This window comes from Ursus maritimus, unplaced genomic scaffold (assembly GCF_017311325.1).
Source record: "Ursus maritimus isolate PB19 unplaced genomic scaffold, ASM1731132v1 scaffold_5, whole genome shotgun sequence".
In the NCBI taxonomy this organism is placed as follows: Eukaryota; Metazoa; Chordata; class Mammalia; order Carnivora; family Ursidae; genus Ursus; species Ursus maritimus.
Window position 1 is genome coordinate 33362270 of NW_024426663.1, and position 20982 is coordinate 33383251.

Genomic DNA, 20982 nt, shown 5'->3' on the forward strand with positions numbered 1-20982 from the left:
TGTGTGTGTGTGTGTGTAGGAGATACCAAATGCCTGGAGCCTCAGCCCTGAGAGATGAACGTGCACTTAAATGTCAGGTGTCTATAAACCAGTGGGAGGTGAGTATTTGAGGGGAATCTCAATATTAAGAATGATCTACTGCTCACCTGTTTTATTTACGTGAATTATATCTGTGACAGCAGATAGTTATATTCCTCTTTTATGATAAAAAGACACCGTGGTTGAATCCTAGCTATATATGGTCACGCAGAAAATCAAAACTGTCCCCATGTGTTGTACTTTGCTGTAAGAATCACAGGAATATTTGGGAAGGAGGCGGGGACGATTGCCGAATGGGTTCTGGGCATTTATCCCAGCCTCTTGCGCTTCTAATACCCATGTGAGGAGCTGTGCCTCCGTTTTACAGATGATTAATCTCAGTAACAGAAAAGTGTGTTATCTGACCAACCAGCAGTGCGGGGAGACATCTGTTTTCCTAAACTGTTTTTAAACTGCTCTTCCGTGAAGGGCACGCGCCTGCTGACGAGTGATCTCTCCGTGTTCCTCAGCCAGGCTGCGTCCGCTGAGGGTCGCTGGAGCGGGTGGCTCTCAGGATGTTCTCTCAGACAACCTTTACGTTTCTTCTTTTGCAGAACTGGAATGTAGGTGGCAGCCACTGGCTTTTTCAGCAGGCAGTAATGTAGGGCCCCCAAGCTCGTGGCCTAAGGATCTTCTGAATGGGGTAGGTCTGCATCCGGCCCATAGCTCCCTTCCAGACTCAGGAATTTATGTACTTGTGTATACAGCCAGAGGAAGCTGTGGGCTTTTAAGCAGCCATGTGATTAAATGACACTCGCCTGGATAATCCCTTTTTTTTAGGTCAGCTGTGCCATATAACATAACACAAACACAGAAATGGTACCACGTTCCCAGGTTCAGGAGGGTAAGGGTATGGCATCCATCGTGAAGGTGAAGGGTAGTGCAGGGAGGGTGGGAGGGGGGAGGGCATTTTTAGAATCCTGACTACTACATTCTGGTTCTGCTGCTGGGAGTCAGAGAGAGGTATTTAAGAACAAGTGACTCAGGTGAGAATGACCCTACAGGGAATGTTTGCCTAGGCTTCATTGGCGTTGCAAAGTACGTTTAAGTAACAATTGCAGTGGGTCTTACGGTCCCCACTGTGTCCAAACTGTCCAATGCAGTGGTTCTCACAGTGTGGACACAGGACCGTCAGCATCAGCATCATCTGGGATCTTGTCAGAAATGCAAATTTGGGGTCCCACCCCAGACCTACTTAATTAGACACTCTGGGGTTGTGGTCCTGAGATCTGTGTTTTAACCAGGTGATTCTGATACTATTCCATTGAGAACTATTTCTCTAAAACAAGTCCCCAGTTTCCCTTTTCTTTCTTTCTTTTCATTTCTCTGTGTGTGTGTGTGTGTGTGTGTGTGTGTGCGCGCGCGCACGCGTGCGCAAATCAGGCCATCTCTAAGTTGACTTCCTCTTCCAACAATCTGTGATTCTGTGAATATTATTAAAATGATTCCAGTGTATAGACCAAAAGGCCCATGTAAACATCATCTTGTGTGTGTGTAAGCCTACACAGGCACAGTGGTTGAGAGCACAGGTTCTGGAAGTTTCTCTGCAACCAAATCCTGGCTCCACTAATTACTAGCTGTGTCGCTGAGTCAGCTGCTTAGATTCTCTGAAGCTCAGCTTCCTCATTTATAAAAGAGGCTGATAACAGTACCTACTCCGGAAGGGTACGAGGATCAAGTGAGAAGATATGGCAAGAGCACAGAGCCCCGTAAGCTCAGTGAAGGTCAGCTGTATAAGTGTTTTATCCTGCTGCATTTCTTTAAGCTTTCCCCTTGGGTACTTGAGGAGCTGGGTCCCTAGTAGGGTTGTGGCACCCAGGTTCTCCATGTCAGGAGACCCTGAAACCGTTGCTGGGTATTCAGGCTGCTAGGCCTGAAGGTGGACCTTCTCTGATCTTAGGGTCAGTTCAAGTCTTACCTCGGCCACCCTTGTAGGTAGAGTGCGTACATAATACTATGACTGCGTCAATCTCCTCCTCTGGGCAGCTTAAAAAACACAAAGAGGAAATGACATATCTACATAGAATCCGCTGAAATGGGGAGAAAGAGGCTGGGAACATCGGGCCTTTGGTATTTGTGTGTCTCTGTTTCTATGTTTGTTCACTTTTGTTGTTGCTTTTGTTTGTTCTGCATCTTCAAAGGAGCAGAAATAGTTAAGGCCTGGGATAAGGTCAAGATGCGCCTCTGTGTAAAGTTTAGGGGAGCAAGTGTGTCACACGGGGAGAAGTAAAGCACCTCTGTACTCCTTGTCGTGCCCTGACTTCACGGGCCCCACCAGTCAAGCTTCGTGGGATCTTGCCAGAGCTTCCTAAGAGGCCTGAGTGGAGACGAAGCCCTCGTTGAGCAAGAAACAGGGAGAGAGGAGAGGCCCGACAGCAGGGTCTGCTTCCTCCGAGGGGAGCTATGTGCTCCTCAGTCTTCTGGGTCGTTCTCCGTGCACTGGTGTGGGAGGGAAGGCAGAGGCCACCCAGTGTGAGTTGCTGCTGCCCAAAATGGAATTCATTCTCCTACGCGGAGGCAGGCAGTGACATGAGGGGCTGGTCCCCACAGCTGTGCCCCACCCGCGGCCCGTTCCCAGGCACCACATGGCTCCTTTGGCTTCAATGCCACCAAGAGAGTGGCTCAGCCTGGGAGACATGCTCTGCTCAAAACCACTAAGAACCACAGGAACTCTTGGGATGGGATGCTGGCTGGGACCTCTGCAGCCCCAGGAAGAGGAGGTCGGCCTTGCAGTTATGTGCACTCTCGGAGGCTGATCTCGGGCTGAGGTCTGAAGCAGCTGCCATATGTCCAGTTTTCTGCGGGAGGTGAGCTCCCCCCATGAGAGCTCCTAGGACTGCAGATCTTCAAGGTTACTGGAGGGCCTCACCATTCAGAGACTGAGAGGCCCAAAGGTGCACTATAACTGCGCTGGCCATCCCACACTTCATGTCCCCATCAATGTGCGCTGCGGATTAATCCACTTGGTCCCCTTCATGCAGACCACGCTTGAACAATTTGGGGGGTGATTAAAGATACTTTCTTCTCCCCTCGGTTGTTCTAGAAAGACCATCAATAATTTGATTCCAGTTAGCTGGAACACCTGAGGACAGACCTTTCTGCAGTACTAAACAATGTTCATAAAAATGTCACTGTGGAAGGACCCTTGGAGACCAATACCCAGCGTCCTGAAGATATTTTTTAAGTGGTGCTGAGTAAAAAAGTGCTAGGAATAAAAGGAAGTCCAGAGCACAATATCGCACATGAAAATTAAAAATCCATACACAAGGGCTGCCTGGGTGGCTCAGTCAGTTAAGCGTCTGCCTTCAGCTCAGGTCATGATCCCAGGGTCCTAGGAATGAGCCCCATGTTGGGGTCGCTGCTCAGTGCGGAATCTTCTTCTCCCTCTCCCTCTGCCCCCTCCCTGCTTGTGTGTGCTCTCTCTTGCGCACACGTTCTCTCTCTCAAATAAAAATCTTTTTTAAAAAATCCATACACGAAACAAAACTCATAAAAACTACATCCTGTTCAATGACAAATATTTTTCACATTGATGTGGTTGCCTATTGGGAGAAAAGAGATTAGTGCTGGGAATGGAGAAAGCAGGGGGAGGGGAAGAGGAGGGGAGAAGGAAGGGAGGGTAACAGGCATGGGAAAGGGGAGGGGAAAAACTTGTGATGGTGAGAGCAAACTGTGTCTCAGGGAGCATGAGTCACTCTATCCTCTAGAATGAAGTTCCAAAACAAAAGGTAAAAGAGGAAGCAAGCCCTGGTCTAGTCCTTTCACCTTACAGATGGAGAAGCCGAAGCTCAGAAAGATTAATTCTTTGGCTCTGAGGTTTCATTGCCATCAGTGCCAGAAAGTATTTGACTCCACTTCATTGCTCTTTCTACTACATCAAACTGCTGCACATGTATTTATAATACATTGATCCCTGCCTTGCTAATGAGTAATTCATCGAGTTATAGTTTTAACTAGAGAGGTTGATCATTGCTGGTCTAATTCGTACCTCCTCCTCAGGGAAGCTGCCCCACGCTCCTGAAAGACAATAGCCCTGCCGGACACCCGCTCTGCCAGCCCTCCTCCTCTTGAGGTGGGCAATCCAAGGCCAGACTTTCCACAGATAGGGGGAAGGGTGGCCAACCATCCTGGTTTGCCCTGGACTGAGGGGATTCCCAGGATGCAAGACTTTCAGTGCTAACACCAGAAAAGTCCTGGGCCAACCAGGACAAGTTGTTCCTTCCATCAGGAAGGGACTTAGGACCTATGTGCTCTGGTTCAAAACCACAGAAGAGGCAATCGGGTTCTCAGAGACTGGGAAGTTAGAAGATTGAGGCCGTTGCCTGCAAGTGTCATGGTATACAAAGAGGGCAAGGAGAGTTGAAGAGCTGCCATATCGATCACATGTAAACACAATTTACAAGTAGAAACTACGAGCAAGTAGAGGACACTGATTATATTTTAGGAAAGCTGACTTTCAGTAGCTTCTTCCTTAAAAACCACCGTGGCCAATTGCAGATCCTTGTGGAGACTCTTTCCAGATGCTTCTGTTTGCTGTTGCTGCTACTTATGCTTTCGTTGCCAAGGAAAGGGATACAGCAGACTCTTCTCTTCTGTATTAAAGCTAGTTGTCTCCAAATCATGCTGCTTATCTTTCAAATTAAAAAGAAATGAGCAAAATCCAGCACACTTAGAAATTTCCAAGTTGGGAAATCCCAGAATGACTCTTAACTGACTCCCATCTCTCATGTTTGGAGCTCATGAAGCTCTTAATCAGCCAAAGCTGAGGTGGCAGATTGTTTTTCCCAAAGGGAGCTGTGACAACATGTCCCATTTCTCATCCTCCTCTGACATTTTACTTTGACACCCCGGAGCTACTGTGGATGTCGCTGCTAATGGCTCACAGTTGATGCCAGTCCAGAGACTTGTCCTTAGCCAAGGGGAGCCTTCCCTCCCAGAGGATTACGCCCAACACCAAGAGAACCCCCAGCCAAAGCCAAGCTGCCACAGGGGGACATAAGGCCAGCCAGGCTGACACTGGTTTTCAGCTGAGGCCACATCCTTGCTTAGCATCCCCACAACCTTGCCCTCCTTTCTTCTTTCCTCACTCCTTTTCTCCTGAAAGTACTTCCTTAACATAGTTCATGGGTAAGTATCCCCTACTCCAGGCTATTTCTGGGGATCCCAATCTAGGACAGACTTCTGGGGAGAGTAACAATTGTGCACGATTGATTGAAATCTATGTGTGATTTTTTGTGACTGGCTGCTACAAAGAGTGCCTTCTTTTTAGTAATGTGCTATACTGGTATTGGCTTCCAGACTTCTCAATGCATAGTCATTCATTCATTCACTCAGTCTTTCATTTATCAGCATTTATTGGCCACCCATGATATGCATAGAGTATGGAATAAGACCTGTTGTTTAAGATTTTATTAATTTATTTGAGAGAAAGAGCACTTGAGCAGGGGCGGGGGCAGAAGGGGAAGGAGAGGGAGAGAGAGAATTTCAAGCAGACTTGTGTTCAGTGCAGAGCCCCACTCTGGACTCGATCTCAGGACCCTGAGATCACGACCTGAGCCAAAACCAAGAGTTGGATGCTTAACCTACTGAGCCACCCAGGGGCCCCAAGACCTGGTTTTTATAAGGGAAGGAATGTATATTGTAGTAGGGAGGACTTACACGTCACCACAAACTCTTAGAATAAAATATGAACTACAGCAAAGTAGTAGTCTACATCTAGAATGTGGAGAAAGGAGTGATTGATTTTGACTTGGAAAACCGGGAAAGAAATACACACAAGGAGGGAGCATTTCAACGGAGCCTCCAAAAGGAGTAGCATTTTGGTAACTGAAAGATGCAAGGAAGGACATTCCAAAAACAGGAACACCCTGTAAAAGGCACCCATTCCTGGGGATGCATGCTGTGTTCTCAGACATTCCTGAGAAGCAGGAACTCTGTTCTGTCCAATATGTGGTGAGTGGATTTTTTTGTAGGTTTAACTCTTAGAGGGCAATATTATTTCTCTTATTTGTCTATTTCTGGAAGGAAGCCCTATGACAGCCCCAAATACTGATAACAAAACCACCAGGTGTTACTTATGGCAGCCACTGCAGGGATCTCCTAACGGTACATGGCAACAGGAACGACAGGAGCCCTGGCTGGCTGCTTTAGCCTTAAGTCAGCACCATCTTCGGACAGGAGAAGCCCGGTCTGATGTCTACTCTACAGCACCTTCCTCCAGGTAGTCACCACCTCTGAGCCCCCAAACCAAATCTCCGTAGCTCGGTCATCTGCCTTCGAGCCTGTCAGCCGCACCCCTGGAGAGCTGGTTCACCACGGCAGCCCACTCACAGCCTGTGTGCAGAACCATCTGACCTCGGGGATGGAGCCTCTTTTGTTCATATTCACTTAAGTATGGGTACTGTGATGGTGCTCTGCCAATTAATGTTTATAAAATAAAATTTGATCTACCTGCTCGGCCAGTCTCTTCCCAACGAGGAGGGATCCCAGTCAAGTCAGAAACATTTTTGAAGCAGGTGTACAGGACCAAGTTGGTTATAATAGCTACAAGCCATGTGACTTTGCCCTAGCCTTGCGAGGAAGCAACAACAAGAAACTGAAAAGACCCTAAAGGGGAATATTCTTCTATGAAAGTCAGCAATTTATCCAGAGGGACACTCCCAGCGCACTTTGCCACAGAGGGGTCTGTGTGCGTGGGTGACCTAACCGTTCATCTCTCAGTGAGTTTTCACGTGATCTTCCTTTGTATCTTTCTCCACTTCGCTACTTTTTCTATGCCTTTCGATTACTTTGAGGCTTGACTTTATTCATCTCAGACTCGCCATATCTTTCTTTATTCTCCCTCTTCCTTCTGACTTTCTTCCTGAATTAACTGTGATTAGAAGTGCGCCAAGATCTACATCTACACATAAAAGGAGGTTTACGTTTTCTGTTCTTTTTTTTTTATTGAGGTGTAATTGACATACAACATTATAGGAGTTTCAGGTATACAACATAATGATTCGACATTTGTATATATATTGCCAAATGATCTCCACGGTAAATGTACTTAGTATCCATCACCATACATAGTTACACATTTTTCTCTTTGATGGGAACTCTTAGCAACTTTCAAATATGGACTACAGTGTTGTTACCTGTATTCGCTCAGTTCTAAAGTTGTAAAAGCACCATGTGTAGTGGATACACTAGAGCTCGGTGGTGCCAGTTATCTCCCCCCCACCCCGCCCCTGCTTGCCTCCCCTCCAACTCAGGGAAGTCTCTTCTTGCTAAGCCCCTTTCCACACGGGTTATGTATGATCTTATCTCCTTCCTTAACTATCCTGTCTCCCCTGTCCTAGCCTCTCCCTCTGATCTCCAGACACTAAAACCCTCTCCTTCCTTCCTTCCTTCCCTCAAAGCCATCACACTACTGCACCAAACTTCTTGAAGAATCGCTAGCCCACCATGCCTCCATATCCTCCCTCCTGTGCAATCCCTAAGCTCTCCCCCCACTACCCCCCCCCCGCCTCCCACCCCAGGAAATTACTCTGGCCCTGATCCCCAAGCCAACTGAGCAGCCTGATCCAGTGAACTTTCTACAGCCCTTAACTTCGGGGTGGGGGACGGATGTGCTCTGCGATATCTCATAACAACTACAGCACCTGTGTCCTTCGCTCATTTCCCTCACCTGTGAAGGCACAAACTGCCTCTCTTTCTGTCTCTCTTCCCGTGAGGCTCTGCTCTCCTCCCGTCACTGGCTCCTCCCCCTACTTGTGAAAGGCGTGCTTTGGGACAGGGGCAGGGAAAGCACTCCCTGATTTCCTACCTTCCTTCATCATCTCCAGGACCTCACTTACCAAAGCCTTGGGCAGTGCCTCAGGGTATCAGTGAGCCTGAGGTTTGAAGGGAGGCATTTTTATGCACAAATGTAGCCTTTTGTAAGATGTGTGTAACCTTCTATAAGGTGACCCTAGTAAACCCGGTTTTCACTGTTTAGCAAACAGGGCCACCTGGGCCTTGTTTCCTCCTGTGCATTGGCTCTGAGGCTTGGGGCTTGGCAGGCAGAATTCAGCGGGAGCGCCCTGTGCAGGGTCAGAGAGGGTTCTACAGTGCGGGGTGGGGGGGTAGGTAGCTAGTTAACCATTCACCTCCCTCCTATCAGGGGCAGCGGAGGTGGCCCCGGCCCTGGTGCTCCTGACCTATGTTTGGAGGCCGTCCCTGCACCCGCTCGCAGCCACGGAAGCCAGAAGCCCGCAGCTGGAGCCAGGTATTCCTAACGCGCTTTGTTGCTGGGATTCTGCTCGCAAACAAGCACTCAGAAGAACACAGAGAAAATCATGTCTTCATGAGTGTCTTGGTCTAAGAAAAATGCGCAGATTTAAGAGTAAACCATAACACCTCAACATGAGCTTTTCTTCCCCAATTATTGTCATCATTGTTAGGATTATTATGGAATGTAGGTGGGAAATGTTGAAAAGTCAGAAAAATTTTAAAGTACAGTGAAAATCTATATACCCTCCATCTTCTTCACCAATTATTAGTATCTGCAAAGCTTTGTTTCATCTCTCTGTTTGCGTGTTTTTAAACAATTTTGTACATTACTCAGTGATCACCCTGATAAGTGTAGTCACCATCTGTCACCATACAACCTTCTCACAATATTATTGACTCTCTTCCCCTATGCTGTACTTTTCATCTGTGTGACTTATTTATTTTATAACTGGAGGTTTGTACCTCTTAATCCCCTTCACCGATTTCTCCCATCCCCTCACCTCCTCCCTCTGGCAACCACCATTTTGCTCTCTGTATTTATTAGTCCCTGTTTTTTTGTTTTGTTTTGGGTCCACATATAGTAAAATCATATGGTGTTTGTCTTTTTATGTCTGACTGCTTTCACTTAGCATGATACCCTCTAGGTCCATTCATGTTGCAAGTGGCAAGATTTCATTCTTTTTTATAACCAAGTAATATTCCAGTGTATATTTACTGCCTCTCCTTTCCATTCCTCCATTGATGGACACCTGGGTTACTTCCATATCTGGGCTGTTGTAAATAGTGCTGCAGTAAACATTGGGGTGTATATATCTTTTCAAATTAGTGTTCTCATTTTCTTTGGGCAAGTACCGAGTAGGAGAATGACTGGATCGTACAGTATTTCTATTTTTAATTTTTTGCAGAGTCTCCATACAGTTTTCCAGAGTGGCTGCATCTATTTATGTTCTCACCATCAGTGCACAAGGGTTCCTTTTTCTCCACATCATCGCCAATCCTCGTTATTTCTTGTCTTCTTGATGCTGGCTATTCTGCCTGGTGTGAGGTGGTATCTCACTGTGGTTTTGCTTTGCATTTCCCTTGTGATGAGTGATGTTGAGCATCTTTTCATGTGTCTGTTGGCCATCTGCATGTCTTCTTTGGAAAGATGTCTATTTGGGTCCTCTGTCCATTTTTAAATTGGATTATTTGGGTTTTTTGGTATTGAGTTGTGTAAGTTCTTTATATATGTTGGATATTAATGCCTTATCAGATACATCACTTGCAAATATCTTCTCCCATTCAGTAGATTGCCTTTTCATTTTGTTGATGGCTTCCTTTACTGTGCAGAAGTTTTTTTTTTATTTTGGTGTAGTCCTAACAGCTCACTTTTGTTTCCCTTGCCTGAGGAGAAATGTCCATAAATATGTTGCTCAGGGGGCTATCCAAGGGATTATTGCCTTTGTTTCCTTTTAGGGGTTTTATGGTTTCAGGTCTTACATTTGGGTCTTTAATGCACTTAGAGTTTATTTTTGTGTATGGTGTGAGAAAGTGGTACATATTTTTTTGAATCATTGGAAAGTAAGTTGTAGACATTGTGATATTTGAATCCTAAGTACTTAAGCACACATCTAAGAATAAGAACATGCTTCTCTCTAACCACAAAAGCATGATTACACCTAAGGAGATTAACAATCATTCTATAATATTATCTATGAGCCATGCCCTATTCAAAATTTCCCAATCATCCTAAGGTAATTTTTATAGTCTTTTATAGCTTTGTTGTCACCAAATCAGGATTCAGCTGAGATTCACACATTACATTTTGTTATTATTTCCTTTGGGTTTATTTATCTTATTTATTTATTTTTTTGAAGACTTTATTTATTTGTTTGAGAGAGCAAGCGAGAGAGCACAAGCAGGGGGAGCTGCAGAGGCAGAGGGAGAAGCAGGCTCCCTGCTGAGCAAGGAGCCCAACGTGGGTCTCCATCCCAGGACCCTGGGATCATGACCTGAGCCGAAGACAGATGCTTAACTAACTGAGCCACCCAGGCACCCCCTCTTTTGGGTCTATTTAAAAAAATTTGTTTACTAGTGTAAAATTAACATAATTTTAATGCATCCATTTTAAGTGTACAATAGTAGCTTTAATCATAATAGCTTAAAACTAAAAATAATCCCGACACTCATCAATGTCTGAATGGATAAACTAATATATTTGTACGATGGAATATTACTCTGCAACAAAAAGGAACAAACTACTCGTATCTACAACAACATGGATGAGTCTCAAAAATATTAGGCTGAGCAGAAGAAACCAGACACAAACGCATAGAAGCTGTGTTACTGGATCTCTGACGTTCTTGACCAGGCTAAGCGGTCTACAGTGATGAAAATCAGATCAAGTCATTTCACGGACATAGGTTTTCATTTCTCTTGGGTGAAGATCTAGAAGTAGAGATGCTGGATCATATAGGTAATGTCTGTTTAACTTTATAAAAAGCTGCCAAACTGTTGCCCAAAGTGTTTATAACATTTCACACTCTTACCAGGAATATATGAGAGCTTTAGTTTCTCCACATCCTCACCAACGCTTAATATTAAAAATCTTTTGCTTTTTGCCATTTTACTGGGGGCGTAGTGCTATCTCAGTGTGGTTTTAATTTGCATGTCCCAGATAACTAGAGAAGTTATACGTCTTTTCATGGGTTTATTGCTCACTTTTATAGTATATAGGTAACCCTTGAGCAACGCGGGTTTGAATCGTGCAGGTCCACTTATATGTGGATTTTTTACAGTACTGTAAAAGCATTTTCTCTTATGATTTTTCTAACATTTTCTTTTCTCTAGCTTACTGTATGATAAGAATACAGTACATAATACATATAACATACAAAATATGTGTTAATTGACTATTTATGTGATTGGTTAAGGCTTCCAGTCAATAATAAACCATTAGCAGTAAAGTTTTGGGAGAGTCAAAAGTTATACACAGATTTTTGACTGCACGTGGGATTACCAGCCCCAACCCATGTTGTTCAGAGGTCACCTATATATTCTCTTGTGATCTGTCTCTTTAGATATTTGCCTTTTAAAAATTGGGTTGTTCTTTGTTGTTGACTTGCACCTGTGAACTCTTTTGCCAGGTTGATGCCTTATAAATAATTTCTTCCAATGACTTGCTTTTCATTTTCTTAATAGTGTCTTTTGAGGAGAAGTTCTTAGTTTTGATAAAATCAATTTATCAATATTTTCTTTTAAGATTGGTGCTTTTTTGTATCCTAAGAAATCTTTGCCTACCCCAAGGTTAGAGAGATTTCCTTCTATGTTTTTTCTAGAAGTGTAGTTTTAGCTTTAACATGTAGACCTATAGTCCCTTTAGAATTAATTTTTATATTTAGTGTGAAATGGGAGTTAAGATTTTTTTTCATACATATAGCCAGTTGTTCTAGCACCATTTGTTGAAAAGACTATTTTTCCCCCATTGGATTACCTTAAAAAAATAAATTGACCATAGATACCTGGGTCTACTTCTGGACTCTATTCTGGCCCATAGTGTCCTGTGCCAATATCACAATGATTACCAAGGTGTTATAGTCGCTCTTGAAATCAGTGTGTAAATCCTCCAAATTTGTTTTTCTTTTCCAAAACTATTTTGAGTCTTCTGGTCCTTTACATTTTCATATAAATTTTGTATTAAGCTTTCCAATTTTTATTTTTTAAAATGCTTGTTGAGATGGTGATTGGGATGGTTTGAATCTATAAATCTGTGGGGGAAAACTGACATTTTTACAATATTGATTCTTTCAATCCATGAACATGGAAAATCTGTCCATTCACTTGGAGCTCGTTTAATTTCTACAGTGTTTGGTCATTTTCAGTGCACTGTGTGTGTGTGTACGCACACACATATATATACATACATATATATGTATATATATATATATTTGTATATGCATTTATCTGAAACATTAATTTTTTTGACCTTGTAAATAAGATTTCCTTTCCCAGTTGTTTGCACTAAAATACAGACATACAGTTGATTATGACATATTGACCTTGTGTTCTGCATCCTTACTAGGTATCGCTTTTTGGTTTTAGTAGCTTTTCTGTGGAATCCTGAGGATTTTCTATGTTCACACCCATGTTTTGGTTCTTTCTTTCCAATGTATATGCTCTTTTCTTCCTCGCCTTTTGGCAGTGGCTAGGACCACCACAGACTGTTGATTAGAAATGGTTGAAAGAAAACTTCCTTCCTTGTCTCTGCTCTTAGGAGGGAAATATTCAGTCATTTACCAAGAAGTATGATGTAGAAACAGAAAAAGATTCAGAAAAAACATTTTACAAAACTCAGAATCCATTCATGATTAAAGTTCTTGGTAAACTTGGACTAAAAAGTCAAAGGCATTTATGCTTGTTGTTTTCTTTGCAGATTGTTGAGTTTTGATTTCACGGATAGTTAATTCGTATGTGGATTAACTTCATTCTTGGAAGTTTTATTTTTGAGCTTTATTGAGGCCGATGTAGAGTGCTAGTTAGCCATAATCCTGAGGTGTCAGCTTTCTGGTAGTCTACTCAAAGCCCTTGGTATTCAGTGAGGCCTTTCCATGCTGGTTGGTCCAAACTCAAGCATCTCCCAACTCTGCGTGAGCTCCAACAGCTGTTATGTTTACAGCTCCATGGTAGCCTCTCTTTCAAGCTTGTGGCGTCTCCCCCTAGACATGCAGAAGTTAGTGTTTAGCCAAAGACTGAGAGGGAATCCCATGGCCTGGAACTCTTTCTCTGGTTAGTTTCTTCCTCGAAAATATTCTGCTGTGGAAATTCCAGCTGCTTCAGACTCCCCCCTCCAATCACCTGTCTTGTCAGCTCTGTGAGACCTCTGGATTCTGTTTGTGTCCCCCTGTCTGGGTTGGGCAGTGCAGATGCCTCTGGTAGAAAACCTCGGTGATTGTAGGCTCACCTTGTTTGTTTCCTTTCTCTCAGGAACTCTACCCCCGTGCTGCCAATTATTTCATGTCTGAAAACAGTTATTTAATGTTTTATCCAGGGTTCTAGTTGTGTATGGCAGAATGGCTAGCCAGTACTACTTACTCTGTCATTGATGGAAACAGAAGACCACTGGTCTCTTAATTTAGAACAGGGCTCAGCACACTTTTTCTGAAAGGGCAGGATGGTAAGTATTTTAGTTTGCAGGCCACACTGGGTCTGTTGCAGTCATTTAACTATGTCAGCATAGCACAAAAACAGCCACGCACAATATGTAAGCTAATAAGCATGACAACGTTCCAGTAAAATTTTTTTTTACAAAAATAGACAACTGACCTGTAGGTCATGGTTTGGCAACCTTTGATCTAGAACAGTTCCTCTACCTGTTACCCCCTGTCATAGACTCTTTCAAGGGTCCACCCCAGTCATCTTACTGAATCCCCCAAATTCTTGGTTCAAGTAGTTATTTTCTGAAGGTATTGTGTAATACATTCCTTCATCCCCTGTGTTTTCTGTAAGCTGCTAAGTAGGCCAAAAAGCCTTATGAGATTCAGGTTAAATATTTTGGGGCAAGAATTTTGTCTTAGGTAATGCTGAGAATATTAGCTTTTGAGAAAGCAGCATCAAAGTCAGTGTAACTGTGTTTCATTCATTGATGACTTCACTCACTCAGCCATCGACCGTCCATCTATTGATGATCTGTGGTGCGGCCCCTCTTCGCCACGTGCAGTGCTGAGTGCCTCGAGGAGTCCAGCGATGTGGTCCGACCTGGCCTCACTGGGGTGGGGCAGGACTGTTGGGGGACAGGAAAGCACAGTGCTAAAAAGCCAGCACCTCGCTCTGTCTTCCTGGGCCATTGTCAGAGGGCTCGCTTGATCTGAGGTAGTTATAAAAATCCAGATTCACCAGCCCCTCAGACCCAATGAGACAGAAAGAGTCTCTTGGTGAGATCCAGAAATCTGCATTTTTAACCAGTTCCATTGTTATGATAGGTCAAAGGAAAGCAGACGTGATGAAAGTCACCTCGTCAGGGGGAAGCCCTCCACCAGGATGGAGGCTGTGCTTCCTCTGACTTACCACTGGGTCTACCAGAAAGACAGACCTGCCTTGCAGCCCAGGGGTCAGGTGGTCCTCCAGGTAGAGGAAAAAAAACCTCTTGTTCTCAGAATCTGTGATGATTTAAAAATATGTCCACAATTCTTTGAGATCCCTTTGTTGAAAAGGTAGAAGTTAATGCCTCTCTCCTTGAGTGTGGGCCCACCCTAGCGGCCTCCTTCTAGCAGATAGAATGGGGCAGAAGTGATGATGTTTGCCATCAAGACTAGATCCTCAAAAGCGCTGCAGCTGCCTCCTGGCTTTCTTTGAGATCCCTTGCTCTGTGGGAAGCCAGGCATCATGTATATAGACACTCCAGCCGCCCTGTGGCTGTCCCCGTGGAGAGGAGCTGAGGTGTCCCGCCAGCAGCCAGCATCACTTGGCAGCCCCGTGCGTGAGCGTGTCAGAAGTGGGCGGGAGAGGACTGTGGCCGTGGCTGACATCTTGACCACAACTTCCTGAGAGACCATAAGCCAAAACACCTCCGCTGAATTGCTCCTGAATTTCTGACCCACAGAAATATGTGAGACAATAGATTTTTATTGTTGTTGTAAGCCTTTTGTTTTGTGATAGTTATGCCGCAACAGGTAACTCTTACAGGGGCTTTGCGCGTAATTGAGTGCCGCTACTGAAAGGGCACCAGCGAGCCCCCTCGGCCACCTCAGTGGAGGCAGCCAGCTTGAAAATGACACCGTGCAGGGCTCTGCATGCTTTCCTGTTTGACACATGTGTCTTCTCAACTGGCTGTTGACCTTACAGTGAAATTCCCAGGCAGAAACCTACACCAGGCTTCCAAAGAATCAGGACTTGGGACATCCACCCCCACCCCGGGTGAACTATGTTTGGAGATGACGCCATTGCCCCTTCCTTCCCCACAGCATGTTCTTTGGAGACTTCTGTCTGAATGTAAGGCAGCTGGGCAGCCGCACTCCAGGCAGGGGTAACAGCTTTTCCCAGTGTAGAGCCAGCAGCGCATCTGGGTATCAAAACTGGCACCTTTATTCCATTAACACCCTGTTATAACAAAACCAGCTGACTGCCCATGATTTTGAAAAACAGTAAGACAGTGCGCTGGTGCCAGAATACTCCAGTCAACTCAGTAGGGTCTGTGGAAAACAGTTAAAATGTAGGAAATCACTAGTACTTCTTGGTTTAGAGTGAGTTTGGGAAGGAGGGAGCAAAGTACAGTATTCTGGTGACTTCTTGTTGGTTTCAGTTTGTATTTGACATCTCTCCAGAAGGTAAGAGTGAAAAGTGACTTTGCTTGCCTCCACGAAGATTTGAGTTAATTTTTTTTTAATTAGACGACAACTGAGGAAATAATGGGCAAAATATATAATCAGTTCACAGAAAAGAAGATTCAAAAGGCTCTTAATAAAAAAAAGATTCCTTATTTCACTCATAAAAAATGTAAATTAAAACTGCCCTGGACTAGGATCTCTCACTTATCCGATGGGCAAAAATCCAGAAGTTGGATTTCGATAACACTCTCTGTTGTTGAAGTGGTAAGGAAATAGGCACTTGTATATGTTGCCAATTAGAGTGTAAGAGGGCCTACACCCTATGGAGGAACAGTTGGCAATCTCTCTCTCAATTACATCCTCATTTCCCTTTTAAAGTTGCAGTGTCACCTAGAGTTGGCACTGATCATAGAGCTTGTCTCATCAGAAACAACATAAGCACAAGGTTATTCACTGTGATATTATTTATAATATTAGAAGACTAGAAACAACCTAAATGTCCATAATTAGAGGAATGGCTGAGCAGATGGTATATTTACACAATGGGGTACTATGTAGCTATACCAAAAAATGAGAAAGATCTCTATCTATGGAGTCATTATCAAGAGATGGTATTAGATGAAAAAAGCAAGGTGCAGAGCAGCATATATTTATGTGTGTGTGTATGTGTGTATGTGTGTGTGCCCGTGTGTAAGTATTTATACACATGCCTATAAAATTAGTAGATTATATACTGTATCCTATATATTAGTATGTATGTTGCAATGTATATTAGTATTCATATATAAAATTATATACATTATATATAAATATATATTGTAAAATGTACGTATCAAAAAAACACTGGGAGGTACAACTGAAACTAATAAAAGGAATGATGACTTAGGGGGTAGATGGGACAGGGTAGAGGAGTAAAGGATGGAACCATCCTTTATGTACACCTTTTAATATAGTATATATTTTATGTATTCAAAATAAAATTAAATTGGGGTGCCTGGGTGGCTCAGTCGGTTGGGTTCCGACTCTTGATTTTGGTTCAGGTCATGATCTCAGGGTCATGAGATCGAGCCCTGTGTTGGGCTCCATGCTCAGTGGGGAGTCTGCTTGGGATTCTGTCTCTCTCCCTGCCCCTCCCCTTGCTCTCTCTCTCTCCCTCTGCCCTGCTCATGCTCTCAATCTCTCACTCGCTCTCTCTGAAATAAATAACCTTAAAAAAATTTTTAATTTAAAAGCAAAATTAACCTTAATATTAAAAAAAATGGGGATAAATGACCCTAACTGTATATCAGATTAGTAATACAGAGAAAAATAATTATTTAAGTGACTTCCAAAGTACTACTCTAAGTTTACATTTGGGCTTAATGAAATATATTTTAAGGATTTAAAAAACTTCAAAAACTTTTTTACTTTACTCAATAATTTTATTAGTAGTAATATTGAATTACAGTTCAAAGGGAGAAAGAATCCCAAAGCCAGCAGCCTACTATGGAAAGAGGGGACACTTATAGGAGCTGGACTGCAGTTCTAGTTCTTTCCAGGGCTGAAGGGCACCCCAGAAACAGGCCAGTGTGGGAATGGAGCAGTGACCTGCCCGTGGCCACATCTAACTGGGCATTACAATCCCTTTGCAGTGCACAGGTGTGAAGGGCACAGGCCCCGTGAAGGATGTCAGGCTCTGCCAGACTACACCCATGGGACCTGTAATAACTTGTCACTTCTCACAGAGTGGCAGGGAGGAGACACAGCAGGGAAGCAGTTTGGCCTGGCCTTGCACCTGTCAGAGCTGGGCTTCGGTCCCAACCCTGCAGGTTCCCCCTCGCCCCCAGAGAGAGCAGCGGTGTGGGGGCTCCGCTCCTGGCAACTTCACTGCCCGAGCATCATGATGGAGGGGAAAGTTTCAGAGCCTGGGGATGAGAATCTTGGAGGCAAGTTAGTGGCTAAGGGCCTTTGAATAACTGCCCTTTGAGTGGTTGGGCACACAATAGCAGTGCCCACCAACTCACCCTACCCAACTTCTGGCCACTTCAGGCCCAAGCAGCCTCCAGAAAGCAGACAGAGTAGTGAAATCACTGTATTTCCAGCACTGACCCCATCTCAGCCCCCACACCCTGCAGCAGGGAGAGGCACTCCCCTGAGTGATGTAAGGGACAGATACCATTTTCAAACAATCACATGCTTCGCCCAGCCGGAATTTCCGCCCATCCCCACAAAGCATTTCTTACTAGGGAAAGCTTCATCCAAGCCTCTCCTTTGTTCCTGTTGTGGTCCTTGGGTCGGTGGCAGCATACTCCAAGAATCCAAGGTATGCCGGATCCCAGGAGGGCTTGTGGCATGAAGCAGACGGGCCACGCATGGTTCCCCACCAATGGTCAGGGGACATTTCACTCCTCTGGCTCTCCTACCCCGCAGTGTGCTTCCCAACTTCTCCCTCCTTTGGAGAAGTTCCTACACCGGACACTCAAGGAGCAGGGTTCCCTGTTCCCAGGGTGGCAGCAGGTGGAGCCCAGCCCAGCACTCTGACTGGGGGAGCTCTCCTAACTGACCATTCAGAGGCTGAGAGGCACGGGGAAGAAGGAACACTCATACTCTTCGCATACTTTTTCCCACTTGGATATTTTCAAGCATTTTCCATTTCAACCTGAACAACACTTTCCTGCACTCTGCCTTGTTTGGACAAACATCATTGATGCTCTCAGCTGTAGGTACCCAGCGGTCCTGACGGCTTCCAACACAAAGAAGCAAAGATAGAACCATGCCTTCCCTAATAAATGAGTCCAAGGTCCCCCAGTCTGTAAATACAGTAGGACTCCCCATATGAAGGAGGCAAGGGCCTCTGACTTGGTTTCCCCATGCCTTCGGGGCTGTCTCCTGCATCACTGACAGAGCTGCCTGGAAGGCTGGACTGGCGAGGTGAAGTCCCCATCAACACTGAGGTGCTGACGGTAAACCCACATCCTTCCCTTAGGACCCTTAGCACAGGCTGGTTGTCTAAACAGGCCTCTCTGGAAGGCCTAGAAGTCACAGGGGGCTCATAATCCCAGATAATCCAGCCTACATGGCATTGCCTCTGCAGTTTCTATTGTCCCCCCTAGGCAGTGTTTCCTAGGTTCCCAGATGATAAACACTACTCTCCTGGAGATTTGGATTTATTGGCCCAGTCTGGAATGGAACCCAGGATATTAACTTTTTCAGCAATTAATACTGGTTCTTATCATTGTGGACCCTCGTAGATCCCGTCAGACTACTGTCTGTCTTCTGCCTGCCTAAGGCCACCTTCTGAGGTTCACTTCCTATCTTTAGATCCATTCCTTTCCTATGACCTGCCCTGGAATGGTGCCTCCCTTCTGGGGCCACCCACCACCTGCCTGGCCTCATTCCTCTGCGAAGCAACCATATCAAAGGCCAACAGTCACATCACACCAGGATGTCCCAGAGGCCTCGCCCCACCCCACTGCAGCCTCTCAGGTGGAAACTGGATGACCACGTCCTTGCTTCCCCCTCAGCTCTCATCCTCTGAAAACACACTTCCCTTGGCCTGTTACATTCCTCCTTAGCTTGTAAACTGAAGAAATGGCAAAGGGACTTTGCCTAGTCCAACATTTGCTTTCATTTCAGTAGAATTGGTTGATTGAGTTAGTTCACTTAATGGCCCCAGGAGAGGACAAAGAATTCACAAGAACAGGTTCTCATGGCATGCAGGCAGTGTGGAAACACAGTACCTGGTGTGGGTTGTCCCACCTGAACTTGCAGAGCTCATCACTGTTTTCCATAAGGTGGCTATTACACCTCCCAGCACCACAGGAGGGAAATCGGGAATAAGATTTTCTATGCTACTGACGAGAACGTTTAGGTCTTCAAAAACGAGTAACACACATGGCAAGATGTTCTATGTGCTTAGTCACTAGAGAAATGGAAATGAAAAACAGAATGAGATACCATTTCATGCTAACTAGGATTGCTATAGTGATGATGATGGTGATGATGACAAAAGAACAAGTGTGGGTGGGGCTGTCGAAGAATCGGAACTCTCATACACTGCTGTGGGAATGGAAAAAGATATAACCTCTGTGGGCAACAGTTTTCATTTCCTCAAAAACTTGAAGTTTGCATATGGTCCAGCGATTCCATTCCCAGGTATACAACCAAAAGAATTAGAACAGCCCCTCCAATAGATGCTTGTACACGAATGTCCATAGCTGCGCTCATCGGAACAGCCAAAAGTGGGCACAACCCAGATATCCACCAACGGACAAATGAATAAACTGTGGCCCATCCATGCAACGGAATATCACTCCGCTCTAAAAAGCAAGGAAGTACTGATACGTATTATGATGATAAATCTCAAAAACATCATGAAATCCCTGGAAAAGGGAAATCTACAGAGACAGAGCAGATGGGTGGTTGCCAAGGGGGAGGGGGAGGGAGGCAATGGGGAGTGACTGTTTAATGGGCTTTCTTTTGGGATAATGAAAATATTTTGGAATCAGATAGAGGAGGTGGTTATAGAACGTTGTGAATGTACCCAGTGCCCCTGAATTGTTCATCTTAAAATGGTTTATGTTATGTGAATTTTGCCTCAATTAAAAAAAACTGTTAACACATACGAAGGAAAAATCAAGTAACAGTCCACCAGTAGGTTTTCGGAACCTGTCACCCTTTGCCAGAAACTTGATAGGTCTAGGATGCATCTCCCAATACTAAATGATTTGCCCCAGCTCTGCCACCTGTGACTTCAGTCCTGCACTAAACATCTTCATGCGGGAACCTCTTGCAATGCCCGGCTCCGTCAGGTTCCAGCTGCTCGACACCCCAGGCACTGACAGAGGTTGGCTAGACTTCCCTCACCAGAAGGTCAGGCTTACATCTAAGAATTTCTAACTGCATTTTAATTTTATTAGCATATAAAGGTAAAATAGTTACAAACCCCGGCTTTTAGCCATTGAAAGGTCTTGGTTATAGAGGGGAACTAAGTGTTTAAAACTAAGTCAGTCTACCTAGAAATTTCAGTTTAATCATTTTAAACAAATAACAGAAGGAAGTGATAATCTACCCTTTGTTCTAATTTTAAAATGTGAATAATTAACCTTCCGGGAAAAAAAAAAACACCCAGAATTTTAAGAGCAGTTCAATCCAATAAATGTCCAATTCAGAGACAGCTCAGTGGGGCTTGTAGAGACTGCTTCCTGTGATTTATTGTGGTGGCAATTCCCATGGAATCAGTCATTACTTCGGTCAAACTACCGGAGCATTAACGCCCTTAAGTTCTGCTTTTAAGAACTTAACTTCTGGGTAATACAGATTTTTATAGGGGTTATGGCTTGTGCAAAGGCATAAAAAGTTCACATTTTTG

At 44.5% G+C, this 20982-nt stretch overlaps 1 long non-coding RNA gene across 1 annotated transcript in view; it reads left to right on the top strand.

Annotated features, from left to right (window-relative positions):
• The window catches only part of LOC121100710, a 23272-nt gene continuing 2290 nt past the window's right edge, over window positions 1–20982 (top strand). The window contains exons 1-2 of the long non-coding RNA XR_005832472.1: window positions 1–98; window positions 633–721. This is a non-coding gene — a long non-coding RNA (uncharacterized LOC121100710). The remainder of the gene's footprint in view (window positions 99–632; window positions 722–20982) is intronic.